Raw genomic sequence first — 19719 nt, forward strand, 5'->3', positions numbered from 1 at the left:
ATATTGAAGTAAATTGTATAGCAAATTGAAGATATTTCTTATTCCGTAGAGATGTTTTGATCATTATCACAGATATTTCTACTGGCTTCATAAAGCAATGAGTTAAAGACCCTTCAAGGTATTGTTAATATAATATGTCAGGATCAGGTAGACTCCTCATGACCATTAGTTACAATTCTAGTAGATACAGTGAGATGATCCATGAAATCAGCTTATCTTCCAGAAATTTCCTTGGTCATTTCTGCTTCATTTTGATTATGTTCCCATTAGATTTTTTCTAAGTGAGCACCTACTTAACTTCTTATTCACTTGATTTATATTTTTAAAAAGTGCTAAAAAACACACATAGGGGAAAGTTACAAATAATATCATTAATGCCCAAGAAAAATCTTAGTCTCTGATAATTTCTACAGTCACAAACATGAAAATCTATGTGGTAACATGTCAATTGTCATTCTTGATCACCCACACAAACCCAGAAGTTATACCAGATGCAGCGGAGTGTCCAGTACGAGAATGAAAATGTGTCTTTTAAAACTGCTCTTACAAAAGGGAGAAAATCTTCAGAAACCATCTTCAGAATTCTTACTCCTAAATATAGATGCTTCAAAATTATTTGCAGAAACTCCTTCAGAATATTTTTTAGAAGAATTAAGTGGGAATGTCATCTCCAAAGTCATCTTTGCAAGAGACGTTCAAATAGAGTTTCTTAATCATAGATATCTTACTAGTGACAGGAGAACTACGTTGTACTGAAGTGGGGAAGGGAAGGGATGGCAAAGAGTAAAGAAAATATATAGGTAAGTACCGGAATAATTTAGACATCAAATAAATTGTCAGGATAGCTTGGCAGCTCGTCTACAGAGGGACACGCAAGCCACCACTTATCTTTGTTATTTAGTATAGACACTTAGGCTTGTTATTATGCATAAAAGCTCAACATGACTTCCGATTCTTTATGAACTGGGAAATTGAAGAGACAGTGGTGCTTACATTATTACATCATAAAAATCAGACTACAATCAAGTTGGTTCAAAGTTTCTAACTTTTATACTTGTACCTCTTTATTTTGGCATCATTTTAGCATTTCAAAAATAAATAGATGGATTTTTTTTTTGGTCAGGAGAAATTTTGTCTTATTCATAGCGTACAGCTCAGATGATATATTACAATTTATTTGTTTGAAGTTGAAATATCAGTGGGGATGCCACTTTCGGATTCATGACGGAGGTTGGGGTGGAGAACATCGTCACTTGGTGACCTTCGAAGGAATCCAGATGGATCGGACCACATTATCCAACCTGCATACTGTGAGCTCTGTACTCAAAGTACAACTCTGAGGACCAGGCTGGAGTTTATCCCTTCTGACCCTCAGTACCATGACTGCACTAACCTGGGAAGGAAGGAAGTGCTGTTTCCTAGGGCAGGAAGCACAGTAATGTACCAAAAGACTCAAGGGCAGCACCCAGATATCATCTGGATTCTAATAGACACAATTGTTATGCATAATAAAACATTGATTTCATGAAAACAAATTATCTATGTGTAATGTCTTCTCCTCAAAGTCCAGCTAACATTTACAAGTGCACTAGTGAGAAACGACTGTCTTAGAAAAAGAGAGATTGGAAAGAACCTGGGAGTGAGGAAAGATCAATTAGAAAGAAGTGAAAAGAAGGTGTTAAGCCCAGTGTCCAAAATTTTGGAATGAGAGCCTGGGCTAGGTCAGGGCTTCAGAGTAGAACACATCTTTATAATAGAGATGGTGATTCTAAGTTGTGTAATTTATGGGAAAATTATTATTGAGTATATTTTGTGTGCCAGGAATTGGGCTGAAGGCAGTGGTAAGCAAACCAGAATTCCCTGACCTCGTGGAGTATGCAGTCTTGAAGATGAAGCAAACATTAAATGACTAATTACAAATTAGTTGTTAATATGCGGAGTGCTAAGAAGGAGAAGTACTAGATATTGTTAACAAAGGACCTCATCAAATCCAGGAGACTAGGAACGTTTCTTGGAAGTGAAATGCAAAGGATGAATATAAGTTAGATTGTTCTGGTTGCAAGTGACTTAAGTCCAATTTAAAATTGCTATAGGAAAGTAACCAAATATAAAAGGAAAATGTTGTCTCACATATCTATAAACTCCAAGAGTAGGTATTACTTCAGGAAAACCCAGATTAAATACTATTGCGAGAAGCCTGTCTTTCTATCTCAGCTGTGATTTTTAAGATGTGGGCTTCAGTCTAGGGCAGGTTCTCTCAACATGGTGGCAAGATGACTCACTTCCCAGCCTTACATCATAGCAACCAAGCAGCGCTGTAGGAAAGAGGGCTCCTTTTCTCCCAATAGTTCAATAAAAGTCCTGTGGTCAACTCCTCTTTCAACAGCTTAGGTCACATGACCATCCTTAATATAGTCATGGTAGCCGGAAGAATGGGCTTTGCCAATGGTCCAGACCAGGATTAACCCCATACGTGGAGTCTGGAAGTGGCATGAAGAACCCCCAGACCATGAGGACTTAGGGTAAAGAAGAATGTCACAGCTTGCCAAAAGAAAATCAGGACACTGTTATCAAAGGAAGGTGATTGAATGGGCAGCAAAAACAACAGATCTTTTCAACCCAACTTGAATCTTTTTTTCAGTCATTAAGAAGTCATTTTGTTCAGAGTGTTCACTTCACCCACAATTAATGATACTAATTTGCTACTATAAACTTAGTGGAAAACTCAAAATGTCTCATAAATCACTGTATATTATTTTGTTTTCTACAGGTATACATAAGGCAAATTTTATAGGTCAAAGTCATTGTTATAATGCTGTAAATAATGAAGCTAAAAGTCAATATATTTAATTGGAAATATGAACACATTAACTGACCTAGAGAACAAGGGAAAAAGTATTTAGGATTTTTGTGGGCATGAAGAAAAGTGGCTGAGAAATGAGTTGTTTCCAGAGTTTTAAACATCAGTACAAATGAAATATCTTTGTAAATTTTAAACACAGCCATCACAAGTCACCTTAGATTTTAGAACATGTCTTCAGCACCTGACTGGGTTGGTGAAATTATGTTACACGTAATTCAGCCCTGAAGATTCTGTAGTTTGTTTATTCTGATAAAACGGAATGTGAGTGACTGAGATTCCAAAACCTGGCAACTCCCCCAATATTACCAAAACTGAGGAAAATTCAGAGCATGAAATCTTGTGTTTATGAGTGATCAGTTTATCTGAATTCTTGTTTTTCAGACTCTAAGCAATTATGCTGTCAGCTCAGGGAATGTGGCTCCTGAAATCTTAAAATCAGCAGCAGGCATGGTCCCCTTCAAATGAGAATGCGTTACTCTGGTGGATTATAATAACAGTGTCCATTCATTCTTCCTATCTATCTTTGCCAGGTGAATAAGGGGTCGGTTTATGACCTGGACACAGAATGGAGTTAGTTGAAAATTTAGTGGACAAGTGAAAATGTTTGTGAATAATATTTTTCTCTCAATCATTTGCAAAGCTATGGAAAAATTCCAACATGCAAAAATTCATCAGTTTGAGATGAGTCAATCTGTGAACATGTGATAGAAAGTGACATGCAATTAAAATTTAAATTTAAATCCCATAAGATTTTTCAAATTGCAAACACTATGGTTGTTAAAAATGTTACAGGATGCTAATTAATGGCATTGGACTTCAAAATTTCTACCCTGCTAATAAAACAGTTATTAGATGCCAAATCTTATTCCACAGGCAACAGCTATACCAAGGAAGGAAAGGAAACGTACCTCCTGAAAGCCACAAACTTCGCATCTTGTTTTATTACCAACCTCATTATACAGATGAGGAAATTGAGGATCAGGAAGAATAAGAAATTTGGCTAAGGTCATATGGAAATTTACAGACCTGAGATACGAACCAAGGTCCAGCTGGCTTGCTAGTCTATCTCCTTTGTGCCACACCATGTCACATCAAGGAGCATTAAGCACTGCTCTTCCATTGTTCTTTGCAAGAGGGAAACTCAGTTTCTGTACGATAATACTTGTCACTGTATAAATTAACCTCAGATATGTTACTTTTCCCGTATATCTATAAACATTTTAGACTCATTTGTTACACTTTTTTGTATGAGTGTGTATGTATGTCTGTCTTTAACAGCAGTGAATTATTCAAATAAATTGACCCTTTAAATCTGACAATTCTGATCTAATTCTATAGGAGACATCATATAGTAAGTCCTATTATAACTGACACATTATCATTCTAGGATATTCCATGTTATGATTTACTGTCACTTTTTAATTAAGTCAATACACAGGTGACGTTTTTTGAAGTCTATTACTACGTAAACAGATATTATTGAAAATTTGTCACAAATATATTCAAGCAGAATATGATGCAAGTCTTATGTATTTTGCTTTGCTTAGCTCTGCCACATTTAAATGACCACTTTATGGAAAATTTGATTGACATTAGAGTTAAGTTTATTTGATTTACAGCTCACCAAATCTAACACTTCTACATTCGGCGAATTCTTTTTTCTAACCAGTGCACTTGGAGCTGACTACCTATTAATTGACCCTAAAAAGGGATGTCAGATTTAATCCTGAGACATCGTGTTTTACTCTACAACCTCTCTGACTTATGGCGCCGTGTCCATATTTTCCTTTCCCTCAAGCCATTTCCATTTTGCAGAATTCAATTTCTGGCTTAAGCCCATCTTTCAGAGGAATGAGGTCACTCAAATATCATTTGCCAGATCTCTCCACCAAAGGACAATAACCAAGGGCTGAATGGAAACGCTCACACAAAGCCAGATTAGAATTTGCGCTAATGAGACCGCAGTATTGGTTACAACGATGCTATCTCTCAAAGGCAGCATAGTTACCGTAAATGCTCAGTCATCTTCTCCTCCTCGTCAGCTCTCTTGGGCAGACCCAGAGACTCCGACTCTAGATTTGACCTTGTTTCCAAGAGCTTTGTTTTTCTTACCACTTGAAGTGGCCTGTGCAGGTTCTGAAAATTAAGGCATAACATTAGAAAAAATTGGACGTCTCTGACTACAACTACTTTCAGTGCAACCCATTGTCCCATATTATTCAGTTTTATCACAGTTGTGATGTATTTTAGAGATACTTCAGCAGACAGAAAATAATTGGACTCGAAAGCGGAGACCTAAATTTTAGCTCTCCATTTACTTATTTGGTTTTGCTTAAGTCAGTGAAGTTCTCTGCCCTTTGTTCATTGTTAACAATTGGAAAAGAAATAATAATTATACCTGCCAAACTTACCTCAGACATGTGAAAGTGCTGCATAAACTATAAATGATGAAGACCTACAAAACGCGAATTATTGTTATGTTTATGTTATACTAGGAAAAAAACCTTCAACGTTCTAATAAGGACAAATATGCAGTGACAACACTCATATCAGTATGAAGAGTATGATAAGCCAAATTAATCTTTCCTTGATGTGCGTATCAGGAAGGAGTACCAAGTAGGTATTTTTGTACAATCCGAATAGGCGTAACTCCCATGAAATTTTACTTTTCATGGAAACTTTGACCATATTAATCTTGGCAGAGTTTGAGTAATATTTTTGGAACTCTGAAAGGACTCTTTCATTTTAGTTCCCAAGAAAGGCTTTATTTTTACTCACTGTATTAGGGAAATCCAAAAAGGAAAAAAAAAAAGCCCCGTCATGCTTCTGATAATACTTCATGGAAATAAAACAGCAGAGTCAGAAGAGTCCCCTCAGATATCACCTTTACCATAACCATCACCTATATATGAAAATGAGCCTTTCAACCTTCATTCATTGGTCGTTCATTTTATACTTAGTAATTTCATAAATTCATGTTTGCACAATACATTAATAAATCGAGATTTTTGCCTTTAAGCAATTTTCATGCGAAGTGATTTTATCTCTCTTAGCATGACAGTGAGTCAGACTCCCTCGGCTGTTTTCTACTTCTAAAACTCCTAACTTTGATAAAGTCCAACGACTCTTTCAGTCTACCGCAGCAGTGACCTAGTGTGAATGCTACGCGGGCTTGCTGGAAGAGTTAATTGACTTCAAGGCTGGATAATGGGCCCCGGGAAGCTAAACGACTTGAGAAAAATCATCTTGCGTTACTTGATCACTTTGTACTTACTATTCCACTCACAGGAAGACTTCAGGAGGCAGCGGGGGCTTCTTTTATTCTTAATAGTAGAAATGAAGTTGGGAACGTTGAAGGATTAAGAAGTACTAAAACTGAGACTCAGCACCCTCGGAGTATGGGGAAAGCAAAAGTCATTCTTATCCTTGAAAATTACCTCTAAGTGGTTTTGCCAAAACAAGTCTCTGTAACAGTAGGAAATTGTCGAGGCTCCAATTAGTGAATCCCTAAGCCCCAAAGTTAATTATGTGAGTAATGAAAAGTGGTGGAAAACTCTGACTCCCAGGAAGGGGCAGAATCAGATCAGTCATTAGCCCCACTGGGTGTGTAGAGGGATTAGGATCCACCATAAAAATAAATGTTTGTGCTCCCCACTAAGATGGAATAAAAACCATTTAATGATTATTATTGTTAGATAAGTTTCAGTAATTTTCTGGAGCAATAAAAGACAGCAAGGAACACTGAATGCTATTCCTCTTAAAATGGTCCCTCCATTCTTATGCGCTATAAACGAAAATATAAATATATGTTTAAGATATTAGTGAAAAGGAAAGGATAAAAAAAATGATTTTTCTTTGGTAGGCAAAGCCAAGAATCTCTTACTAATGTAATAAAAAAGATTTTGTCATTTAATAATTGAGAGTAATGACAACCCTCACTGAAAAGGGGAGGTCAATTTATACCAAAGATAGACAGTACACCATCAAAATATCACAAAACTAAGCATGAGTATGAAAAATAATGGTGAAAGGCGGACCACATCTATCAATAAGTTTGGTTAAGGCTTCAGACCTGAGCTACTTCCAAACCAGGATAGTTAGTAAATGAACTGGAGTTAATAAACACAGGTAGATATAATCTCAGAGAACTTAGGAAAGCCTAGGAACGCTGGCAATTTTACCCTTACATTGCAAATGAAGAAATCATTCCTTATACGGAAGGTTATTATTTTGGTTGAGGCTGCAGGAAATCCACTAAAATCTCATTTTCATTTTTCCGTAGCACTAGAGTTGTTGCTGGGTTCATAACTGCCCAATCAGATACCAAATTTCCAAGTCTCCTTTGCATATCAGTGTACCTCTGTGACTAAGTTCTTCACAAAACAACGAGGATGAAGTGATGCTTACCACTCTGGGTCTTGGCCTTAAAATATTGCGTAAGCATGCTTCCATACTTTTTCTCTTTCTTTCAGGCTAAAACACTGATGAATCATTGAACTAATGAGGCCAGTGTTCTATAGGATGGAAGACAAAGAAGATGGAAGGAACCTGGTTCTCTGGTTCCACATGGAGAGGAGCCACACTGCCAATCCAGACACCCACCTCAGTGCTGTCACCAGAGACAGAAACAAACTTTTAAACTTTAAATATTTAAACTTTAAATAGAGTAAACATAGTCCTGATTTTCTTAGAACGGTCCTGTCTTATGCCTGTTGTCTTGGCATAATTATAAATGGCATTCTCTTTCACTATCAAAATAAATTGCATGATAAACCTCTTTTAATTCGATGTACCATGCCACCTCTTCATATTAGCAGCTTAGATTCTCTACAACCAATATAGAAATTGGTGCCTAACATATGTGTGATTAGCAGTCCTGTGGTGGGAGGTGAGGGCAGGTCTAGATCAGCTTAGAAGACTAGAGACCCTTGTTATACACTGGTAAGAGTTGATAAAATTGTCCCCTGTGGTAACTTGAAAGGCAGACCACGTGTACCTACCAAACCTGCAGCCGTAGTGCCAGAATGTTAATCGGTGTTGGTAGTCCTTGCTGCATTTAGCAAGGTATTACAAGGAAGAAGTAACCACAGGCAAGAATTGGCAAGTTGAAAAGCAGAGATAGAACAGATGAGGTTGGAAATACCTTCTGCTTCTATATACCAAACAACAGTGGATTCATAACTGTCATTTTTCAGAGCCTTTCTCAAAGACCTACCATTAAGCAAAAAGATCAATTAAGAGTTTTACCTTGACACATAAACTCATGTTTCAGATGTCCTCAAAATAGGTGGCTTTAAAATAAGGAAGAGAGGGATGGAGTCTGGAAGCCAGCAAAGAAGGTGGGCCTAAGAGCTATGTGCAGAAAAGGGTTTGACGTATGGTGACTGGAACCAGGGACTAACTGGAAGGAATAAAACTGCTAAGAAGTCTACTAAATTTTTGAAGTCACAAACGTGGCTTACAAATGCCTGTGACTACTTGAGCCCCATGAGGCATATACTCCACATCCACTTCAGATATTAGCATGGACCCAGTGAACAAAGAAGACCCTCCCAGATGGCACAGCCAGGGGCCCAGGAAGGTGATGATCAAGAGAGTAGCTCTGAGAGAAGCAGAACCACTGGTGGGAGGATGGACCAGCCAAGCACGCGTTCGATTGTCAAGACAGAGACTCAACACGATTCCCGCACAGTTAAGGACAGTGAATTTGCATTTTGTTCTTCCCTTTTCCCAACTGAAGCCTTATTGCAGGTATGCTCTGGCTGCTCCACCATTGTGTGGGTGTATGAGTAGAAAGGGGTGCAGCACAGATAGTTTATAGGTCACTGGACAATGAGCAGCTACCTCTGGACTAGATTAAAAAGATTGCCCATTACATCAAGAACTAGACTTTGAGCTGGGTCCAGTACAGATGGGACTTTGAGGGGTCCCCCTGGAGAACGGGTGCCTATGTCCTATGAATGGGGAAAGGAGGACACACAAATATTTGAGTGACGGTTGGAGGGGTTTGAAGGGGACATAGCAAGTTATACATGAAGAATTTATTCTACATTTTTCCTTAAAAATTATGCCCTATCTTGGGTCATGACTGTCCTTCTGTAGATGACATTTCTGAGCCTCCCTTGCAGATAGTGGTGGCCTTGTGACTCAGTTCCCACTGGAATCTGAGTGGGAGTGATGTCTGTCACTCTGGATCGGAGGCTTAAAATATCGAGCACGTGCTTCTCTCCTCTCTCCCGTGACCCACACTGGTACACAGTGACCCAGTTCCGGTCATGTGCAAGAGGATGCCCTAGACAAGAGGGAAGAAACCTTGTTCCTTGCTAGTCTGCATAGTCTGCATAGTCTGCACCTAAGCATTGTCATATGAGACAGAAATAAACTTAAAGGCTTTTGCAACACTCTTTTGGAGGATTTCTTTGTTACCATAGTTAAGTCTTGACCCTAACCAATTACAGCCATTCATAAATTCAGATTGTCTGCCAGGTAACGCAAAGTGTAGTGAGCACCTACCAGGTGTCAGACTCCATCCTGGACTTGTAGGCTCCCTTGCCTAGGCCACCAGTCAGTCATCGATACACTACTGCTCATGCAGTATCCGTGGCTTCTTGACAAGCTTGCAGTCTCCCATCTATACCAGTGCCTGCAAAATCATACAAGTGGTGGAACTGGAAATGGAACCCAGGACTGGCTGACTCTAGAACTGTTTATCTTTCTATTTATAGATGCTGGATTTTGTAACTAATTTTCAAACATAGGAAAATCTCCCAGGAATGTGAACTTTTTCTTTTTTTTTTTTTTAACATACCAGACCTGTTTATTTTGCTTTTCCTATTAGATGTCAAAATTATTTTGCCAATATTTTGATAACTTGAGTCTTTGATATAACTAAATAAAAGCGTGGTATGCCTGATGCCAATTTAAATTCATATGCATAGGTCCTGGTAATTTTCCATATACTTCAAGTAAAAGTTGAATTTTTAATAAAACAATATTTTAGGCAAGTGAATCCAATGGATACTGGGTAGAACACGTCTTTTTACTTTATAATAAATGATGTCCAGCTGGTTCCCAACTTTACTAATATCAGAGAAGAGAAACCCAACAAAGGAATAATTGCCTAATTTTGAGGTATGAGGATATGTTCTAGAAATACTCACTCACTAATTTGTTTAATAATATTTATTGAGGTCCGACTACATCCCAGGCACTCTGGTAGACACTGGGGTCAGCATCAACAGCCCGGGAGCCTATCTCTGTGTTGTTCATAGACTAGAGTTGGAGGGCCTCCTCCACATGAGGTACTGTGCCACACTCTGCAGAAACAAGGGTAAACAGCCTAGGCAAGTCCTTTCCCTCATGGGGCTTACAGTCGAGTATAATCTCCTTTAAGAAGGTGCAATCTTTTAGGATAGGGTGTCTCCGTCAGCTCAGGCTGCCATAATAAAATAGCATAGACTGAGTGGCTTAAACAACATGCATTTATTCCTCATAGTTCTGGAGGCTGGAAGTCTGAGGCTAGTGGGCCAGTATGGTCGGGTTCTGGTGAGAGCTCTCTTCCCAGCTTGCAGATGGCCGCCATCTTACTGTATCCTCATATGGTGGAGAGAGAGCAAGTAAGCTTTCTGGTGGTCTCTTCTTAAGGGCACCAATCCCATCATGAGGTCCCCATCCCTATGACCTCAGCCAAACCCAGTCATCACCCAAAGGCACCATCTCCAAATACCACCACATTGGGAGCTGGGGCTTCAACATATGTATCCTGAGAGGAAATAATTCAGCCCACAGCAAGTAGTTTTCTCTCTTTCATCATGAGTATTCTGCTACCGAAGCAAGAAGCATGCTGTTCTCTTTTTGGGACACTCTCTTTGCACTCACAGTGTCAATTTCATCTGGTTAACTCCACTTGTTGGTAGTTCAGTCTTGAACATTTTACAGATCTTAGCTGGAGGGTCACTTCCTTAAGTGAGCCTGCCATGAACCCTTGTCTTCATAAGGTTTCTTTTCTATGATCTCATAAAACTGGATGTATTTCTTGTTTTGCTTATCTTATATCATAACTATACCTTCATCTGTGTAATTATTTGATTGTCTCTCTGAGAGTAAGGACTGTTCACTTTAATTCATCAGCCTATCTCCAGCAGCTAGCACAGTTCACGGATTAAAAAACACTTGTAAATACTAATTGTTGTAACTTGTTGAATGAATGGATGAAAGGTGAATGTATCATTGTCTTTACATTGGCACTGCTCTATTCTGAAGACTATATCACTTTTTATGATTGGTGTTGGTTCTTATTTTACCTTTTAGGTCATAGATGTCTTGTGAGTAATGCTGAATAGACTATTCAAGAAACCAGGTGCTTCTTCTTTGAAATTCTCATTGTCATAAGGGAAGTTGAGACAACAACTCCTCCAGATTCTCATTTTGCCTACAACTTGATGCCACCTTGTGTCCAGCCTAGCTCTTGATGCCTCCAGGATTTGCTTCCCAAGCAGTTGTTCGGGGCTCCTTTACACGGCATGTCTGTGATCTGAATTGTCCATGATGGCTTTTAGCCTTGGAAGGCTGCCGCAGCACAGAATTTCATTCCTCCCTCATGTATCCTCTGAGCTATTGTCTGAGTTTGGACAGCAGCAAATTAGTCATCTCTGGACAGGGGGTAAGCCCACAAGAACAAGGGAATGAGAAGATCAAAAATGTAGCAGAATCACAAGAAAAACGGCGAGAAAGGCACGACTCACAGAGCAGAAGCCATTTCTAGGGGGATGGACAGCAATTACATAAATGTTCAGAAACAGCGATGTGAGGCGCCAATGGAGGCTCTAATGTGGCCTAACCAGAGGTTTCTAACATACTCCACCCAAAGCAGTTGTACTGCTCTAGGATGCAGAAATTTGTGAGGCTACTGTGGAGGGAGAAGATTGACCCAGCTGGAAGAGAAGTGAGAAAGTGGTATATAAAGATACGCCCTGTTTTAACAGGGTTCCCCTCAACTACAACCAGACAAGTAGATTAAATACAAGTAGTTTTGGGGTGAATCTCAGGAGACAGCATAAGAAGGTGAGGAAGTGGATTTGAAAGGGTCAGAAGCCAATAAAGTGTGTGCTGTGAAGTCACCACTAAAGGCAACTGAGGCTCAGTCTTTACAGGGTAGTTTGGGAGATGGTGAATGAGATGAAATTGAGTTTTTAGATCCCAACTGTTTTAACATTGATAAAAGTGTTAGAAAACGCATTTCAGAGTGATGTTTGCAAAATATGGATCATATACCGAATATCAAGAGAATATATGGAACTCACAGCAGATTCAGATTTGAATGATTTCCTGAGTGCCAGGCACTGTGTCACCTTTCACAAAGATTTTTTGTTTAACCCTCACAATAATCTGGTAAAGTAGGTACAGTTGTCCCCATTTTTACATATAAAGAACCTGGAGCTTGGGGCCAGGCCAGTGGCATGGTGGTTATGTTCACACACTCCGCCTTGACTGCCCAGGGTTTTTGGGTTCAAATCCTGGGCGTGGACCTACACACCGCTCCTCAAGCTGTGCTGTGGAGGTGTCCCACATACAAAATCAAGGAAGATTGGCACAGATGTTAGCTTTGGGCCAATCTTCCACACACACACACACAAAAAAGAAACTGGAGCTCAGAGAAGATAAATGCCTTACGAAATATGATACAGCTAGTATAAAGGAGATCTTGGATTATATTCAGATTTCCTAACTCCAAATATAGTGAGAGGCAAAAGAGAACATTGGAAAGAACAGGAGTTTTGGAGTCTTATTTTTGTTATACTCAGTTGATGGTCAGGAAAATATCCAAATCTCAACAACCAGTAATGGAGTGGGTATCTACACAGCAGAGCAGCTGCAGGCCAATACGTGGAACAGATTGTCTGCCTGCACATCAGCCCTGCATGTAACCTTGGACAAACTCCTTCACTTCTCTGGGCTTCACTTTCTTCATCTGTAAAGTGGGTATGTAATATCTACCATAAAAGCTAAACACTTTGTCCATTGTCAAGGCTAAATAAATTCAGTTCTATTGCATTCGTTCCAATGCACATATTTGATGCTCTAACACCTTGGTAAATTCTCAAATAAGTCTGTTCCTGTTGTAAATACCAACATCAGCAGTGAATAGGGCACGTCAAAGAAATCAACTACTTCCGCATACCTAAAGCTAGAGGTTAGTATTGAGAGAAACAACTACCACAACTTTATCGAACGTAAATGTAAAAGCTAGCATTTACACTTGTCTAAGTTCTTCCTTCAAGTGCCATGATAATGACATAATTATAACTAACTTATTTTTCTAGTTATTTTCATTCATTAATTCATCCATTATTAAATAGTTATCAAGCAGCTATTATATGCCAGGCACTGAGCCAGTCCTGGGATGGAGGCTCCAGTTCCTATCCTCCCAGATCTTAAGAGTCTGGTTGTGGAATCAGATGCTGACAAGAAGTGCAGCAAGAAGTATTATTTTATTTGTAACTCTAACAGAAAATAATGGACATGAAAGATGACTAATATTGCACAATAAAGATACTGAGGAAACCATTCTTAAATTAAATCTTTTAAAATGTTAACTGTTTCCAGAAAGAAATTACAGAGAGATGTTCTTAGCCCTTGTTGAAGGACAGGTTTCAAAGACTCTTTCAGACAAAATAATTTTAGTCTAAAAATCAACAGTATGACCTGCCATTAATTCCTTTAGATTGAATTCAATTCAATTCACCTCAGCTCAATTCAACTCAATTAAATTTAACAAACCTTCTTGGAGTATTGTATTAGTGTAGAAAGAAATGGTTCTTTCTCTTGGCACCCTAGACATTCGCTCCCCTTCCCAAGGCCCCAATAAGCTTTAGACTTGACTTCATTCTACCGCTTAATGAGAGCTCAGAGAATGACATAAGTGGCAACGCAACCTGCCTTAGTATACCAGCAGGAATGAATTGTTAAGTTTTGTGCTGTTGTTTTTGTTTTTTTTTTTAAAATGAATCAAGGGAGCAATTGACCTGTTCAGTTGAAAGCAGTTAGTAAAGAATTATGTTCTAGTCTTTTCTAGAATAGATGGTCATGATTGCTATCTCCATGCAGATTCTTTCTCTTTGAATTTGAATTTTGCATGATTTTCATTTTTTAAAAATGTCTATGTTTCCTTTATTTACTTTCAGCCCACTTCACCTTAAAAGTTAGCTTTAGAAATGTGAATGACTAACTCATAGTGTGCCTTTTAAAAGGGCCAGAAATGCCTAAGACAAGTAAACATGGGTTTTCAAGGAATATGGGCCCAAAAGTAGTCAGTGCTAACTGAAATTTCTATCCACTTATGAAAATTGTCTGCCTCTAAAGCTCTGGGGAAACTGAAGCAAAAGAAACTCCACCCCGAGGATTTTGACCTCTCCAATGAGAATGGTTCCCACAGCTTGGCAAGGATTGGAAATGATACATGTTAGCTCCATCTGTTCAACTCAAACCAACCTCCAAAACATGTTTGTTTTCATTTTCTGCAGGATTGAGAATCACATTGTTTATATAAAATGTTTCAAGTAAAATTAAATGATGATTTTGTTGCTAATTCTTTAGTTTTGCTTTTAATCATCTTCTTAATAGGGTAAGATTTCTAATAATATGGACAGGAGTTGCTTATTTAGTTTGGAATTCACTGAATAAGCCTTTTTCCATATTCCTATCATGCTCATTTCAGTGTATCAAACTCCAACGTAGTTTGCAACCTTATAAGAAAATAAGAGACATTGGAAAATTTGCTTAGTGTTTTCCAATGACTTGAGATTATTGTGTTATTAGCTTGTAAAAATCTTAGATTTGTGGTACAAGCCACATGGGACAGACAGAAATCTCTAGTTGGAAGTGACTTTAAAAATATTTTAGCCCAGGGGCTGGCGCAGTGGTGTAGTGGTTAAATTTTTGCGTTTCACTCCAGCGGCCCAGGGTTTGTGGGTTTGGATCCTGGGCACAGACCTACACACTGCTCATCAAGCCATGCTGTGGTGGTGTCCCACATACAAAATAGAAGAAGATTGGCACAGATGTTAACTCAGTGACAATCTTCCCAAGCAAAAAGAAGACAGGCAACAGATGCTAGCTCAAGGGCCAATCTTCCTCACCAAAAAAATGTGTGTGTGTGTGTATATCTTTATGTATTTAGCCCAACAACTTCATATGATGGATTGAGAATCTCCAGAAAGCTTTAAGAGAAAGAGAGCCATTTCCAGCCTAACTGACTGACTAAGTCTAGTGAATTTCTAGGAGACCCTTGTTGAGGGACCATTGCTCCAGAAAGAACTTCCTTCTAACATATGCCTGAGGGCATCATCTATCCTGAGCCAATATCTTCATTTCTCATTTTTGGGTTTCAAAGATCTTGGGGGAACCACAGACTCTTATGAGGGTGTGCCTAAAGTTACATTAGATTCCTAGTTAGAAACAGTTTTATTGTCTGAAGGGGTGTCTAAAAATCTATGAGACCTCCTTTACTTATCAGAATGATTGAGAGTTTCTACTGACACTAGCTGCCAGGTGTTTGGGAACAGTAAATGTGGTGTAATGCACAGGATGTTCCTGAAAATGAAGAATACCAATAGCACCGTCATCGGTCAGTGTTTGTTCAAGAACACAGAAAACGTTTGAGCTATTTCAAATGGGAAATGACTTAAAACAGTGAATTCAGCACGTTCAAAGCCATTGTAAGTGCTAGAGCAGTAAAAGTCAAAGAAGGCTCTTGCTCTTGCTAACTCTCAGGTTTGCTGTTGTTCAGAGACTTACGAAGTTGTTCCTGCCATTCTGCTCAGGAACTACAGGAATCCAGCACCAATAGTTACAGCTGCCTTCACAAGGGGATCCCCTGAAGCCACTAGCAAACCTCAATTCATCTCTGAAGCCACCAAAAAATAATATTCTCTGTTCCCTTTTTGCCTTCCATATCTATACCAGACTCTGGCTGACAGGAATTCTGGGAAATATAGTTCCCAGGTTTCTGGTTCCAGGGAAACAAGGGAATAGCATAGATTAGAGGTTCTCAAAACTTCTCAGTTCTGAGAAGACAGAGTTCAGAGTTCAAGTCCAGCCAAGACAAAGGAAATTGGTAAACATCTACAACTTTCCACTGAAACCCCACAAGGGTCATGCTTTAGGAGTAGGGATCATGTCCCAGGACCATATGCCATGTGCTAAATCTAAGGACAAATATGAAACAGAGTTGCCCTAACAAAGCCTAAAATCAATTCTCAGCAGCATCAATGATATCCATCAAATATTCAACTGCCTGCCAGAATGAAACTGAATGCTCTTTGTGGGAAGATAATAGCATTTAGAGTGTTTACACTATATTGTACATGATGTTAGAATCCAATATAAACTTAGGAGGCATGCAAAGGTGCAGGAAAATGTGACTCATAGGTGGGAGGAAAAGCAGGCAATAGAAATAAAGTCTCAATTACCCAACACTGGAATTAGCAAACAAGTACTTTAAAACAGCTGCTATAATTACGTTAAAGGAGTTTTAGGAAAAGATGGCCAAAATGGGTGAACTGATGAGGAATTTTAGCAGAAAATCGAAAATATAAAAAACAATCAAATAAAAAATCTAGAACTAAAAAATGTCTAAATGAAAAATTAACTGGAAGAGATTAAGAGCAGAATGGACACCCAAATGGAAGGATATATGAACTTGAAGATAGTTTAATAGAACTTACTCAAAATTAAATATAGAGAGAAAAAGAAAGAGAATGGAATGCCTGAGACCTGTTGACAAAAACGAGTAGTCTAACATAGGAGTCAAACTTATCAAAGACATAACCCACAGGTCAAAGAAGCTTAGCAAATCCCATGTGAGATAAAAAGAAAGAAGACGTAGACATGTCATAGGCAAATAGCTAAGATTCAAAGATAAAGACAGAAATCTTAAAAGTAGCCAGATAAAAGAGACATAATGTACTCAGAGAAACAATAACAACAATTGTGGTTGAGTTCTCATTAGTAAAGAAATGGAAGCCAGCAAACAACAAAATGACATCTTTGAAGTATTAAAAGAAAATGTGTGAACCTAGAATTTTATGTCCGATGAAATTTTTCTTCAATAATGAATGTGAAAAAAAACATTTTCAGGAAAAACAAAAACTGAGAGAACTCGTCAACAATAGTCTTACCCATAAAACAAACTAAAGGATCATTTCAGGCCGAGGGAAATCATCCTAGGTGAAAACTTGGACTTGCCAAAAAATGAAGAACATCAGAAATGGTAAATATGTGGGTAAATAGAAAATACTTCTTTCTTAATATCTTTAAAAGTCAAGTGGCTGTTTAAAGTGAAATCATAAAAATGCACTGCAGGGGTCAGCCCAGTGGTGCAGTGGTTAAGTTTGCGTGCTCTGCTTCAGCAGCCCAGGATTCACAGGTTTGGATCCCGGGTGCAGACCTAGCACTGCTTGTCAAGCCTCACTGTGGTGGCGTCCCACATAAAATAGAGAAAGACTGGCCCATATGTTAGCTTGGGGCCAATCTTCCTAACACACACACACACACACACAAATGCACTGCAGAGTTACAAAGTCAAATGTATGATAAAAATAGCACAAAGGGCTGGAGGTGGTAAACGAAATTATACTCTTATAAGGTTCTTGTTGCACATGAAACAGCACAATATTAATTTTATGTAGACTGTGATAAGGTTAGGATGCATATTATAATCCCTAGAGCACAAACTAAAAAAGTAAAACAAAAATAGTTCAAAAGCCAATAAAGACAATAACATGTAATACTAAAAATTATTCAAGTAATCTAAAAGAAGGCAGGAAAGATGGAACAAAGAAGGAAGAGGGGATAAGTAGAAAACAAATGTTTAGATGAGAGACTGAGCTCTAACCATATCAATAATTACGTTAAATGGAAAGACACTAAACACTCTAATTAAAGGTAGAGATTGTCAGATAAAAAAGCAAGACTCAATTAAATGGGAGACACTTTAACTATAAAGACACAAATACGTTGAAAATAAAAGAATGGAAAAGAATATACCATGCAAGCACCGATCACAAGAAACAAAGTGTCTCTATATTATCAGACAAAGTAGACTTCACCATAAGGGATATTAAAAAAGATACAGAGACGTTTCATAATTATAAAAGTGTCATTTCATCACATAAATGTTCTAGATATTTTTGCAAGTAAGAGTAAAACTTCGAAATATAGTAAGCAAAACTTGACAGAATGAAAGGGAGAAATAGAAAAATCTATGACCATAGTGGGAGATTTTAACACTCCTCTATCAAAAATTCATATAAGGAGTAGACCAAAAAAAATCAGTAATATGGAGAAGAATCGAACATTTCTATTAACCACTTGACCAAATTTATATTTATAGACTATTATATTCAACTCTGGCAGAATACATGTTATTTGCAAATGCGTGAGGAACACTCACCAAGACTGAACTATATGGGATTGTAAAATAAGGTTCATTAAGCTTTAAAAAACTAAAATCATATAGGAGATGTCTTTAAACCTCATAAAAGTTAAATTGAAGTCAACTCTAAAATTATAATTATAAAAACACTTAAATATTTGAAAATTAAAATACATGCTTCTAAACAACCTATGGATCAATGAAAAAACTCCCAAGAGAAATTGGAAGACGTTTTGAACTGAATGATAATGAAATACAGCATATCAAAATTGTGGGATACAGCTAAAACAAGGAAATTTATAGCTTTATAGCATACATTTGGGGGGGAGAAATCAATGATCTAAACTTACCGAGATAAAACAAGGAGACAAGAAGGGAAAATTAAGCTCACTGAAAGTAAAAGAGAGGAAATAATCACAGAAAATCAGAAGTCAATTATATGAAGCAGGTTAACGGAGAGAAAGTTGACAAAGTCAAAGGACTGTTATTTGAAAGGATTAGTGATAGTGATATACCTTTAGCAAGAATTATTGAGAAGCAAATTATCAGTATAAGGAGTGAAAGAGGAGACATCACCATAAATTCTTCAGATATTAGATGAAAACAAAGGATATTAAAATATTCAGTGAATTAAATGAAATAGATAATTCCTTTAAAGCATGATTTTCTGAAATTGATACAAGAAAAAAATAGAAATTCTGAATACTCCAATAGTTGTTAAAAAAATAAAAATATCTCCAAAAGAAAATTTCAAGCCCAGATGGCTTCACTAGTAAATTCTATCAAATGTTTAAGGAAGAAAAATATCAAAATTCAATAAACTCTTTCAGAAATGGAAGAAAAGGAAGCACAAACTAGTTTTATGAAGCCAACATAATACTGTGACCAAAATGTCAGGATATGATAAGAAAAAAATATTACAGATCAATATTTCTCACAAACATAGATGTAAAAATCTTCAATAAAATGTTTAGAAAATCAAATTCAGTAATATGTAAAAATGCTATTACATTATGGCTAAGTAGGATTTATCCCAGGAATGCAAGGGTTATTTAATATCTTAAAATGAATTAATATAATTCACATCTGACACAATAAAGAAACAAATCATATAATCAGCTCAATAGATGTGGAAAATGCATTTAACAAAATTCAACACCTAATCAGGATTAAAAATAAAAACAATATCATAGCATGTAGTGATAGAACTTCTTAAAATTGAAAGAGGACACCTATGAAATGCCTACATCTAACATCACACTTAATAAGATATTGAATATCCCACACCACTCCTAACATAGAAACAAGGCAAGGATGCCCACTTTAACAACTTCTACTCAGCGTGTACTAGAAGTCTAAACAGTGCAACAAGGAAAAAAAGAAAAGAAAAAGAAAAAAAAGACAGGAAGAATAAAACAAAGAA

At 37.6% G+C, this 19719-nt stretch overlaps 1 long non-coding RNA gene across 1 annotated transcript in view; it reads left to right on the forward strand.

Annotated features, from left to right (window-relative positions):
* Nucleotides 1-12506, forward strand: part of LOC139080144 (uncharacterized) — a 35433-nt gene extending 22927 nt beyond the window's left edge. Inside the window, exon 2 of the long non-coding RNA XR_011534388.1 lies at nt 7336-12506. This is a non-coding gene — a long non-coding RNA (uncharacterized lncRNA). The remainder of the gene's footprint in view (nt 1-7335) is intronic.
* The last annotated feature ends 7213 nt before the right edge of the window (nt 12507-19719 follow it).

This window comes from Equus przewalskii, chromosome 28, assembly GCF_037783145.1.
Source record: "Equus przewalskii isolate Varuska chromosome 28, EquPr2, whole genome shotgun sequence".
Classification (NCBI taxonomy): domain Eukaryota; kingdom Metazoa; phylum Chordata; class Mammalia; order Perissodactyla; family Equidae; genus Equus; species Equus przewalskii.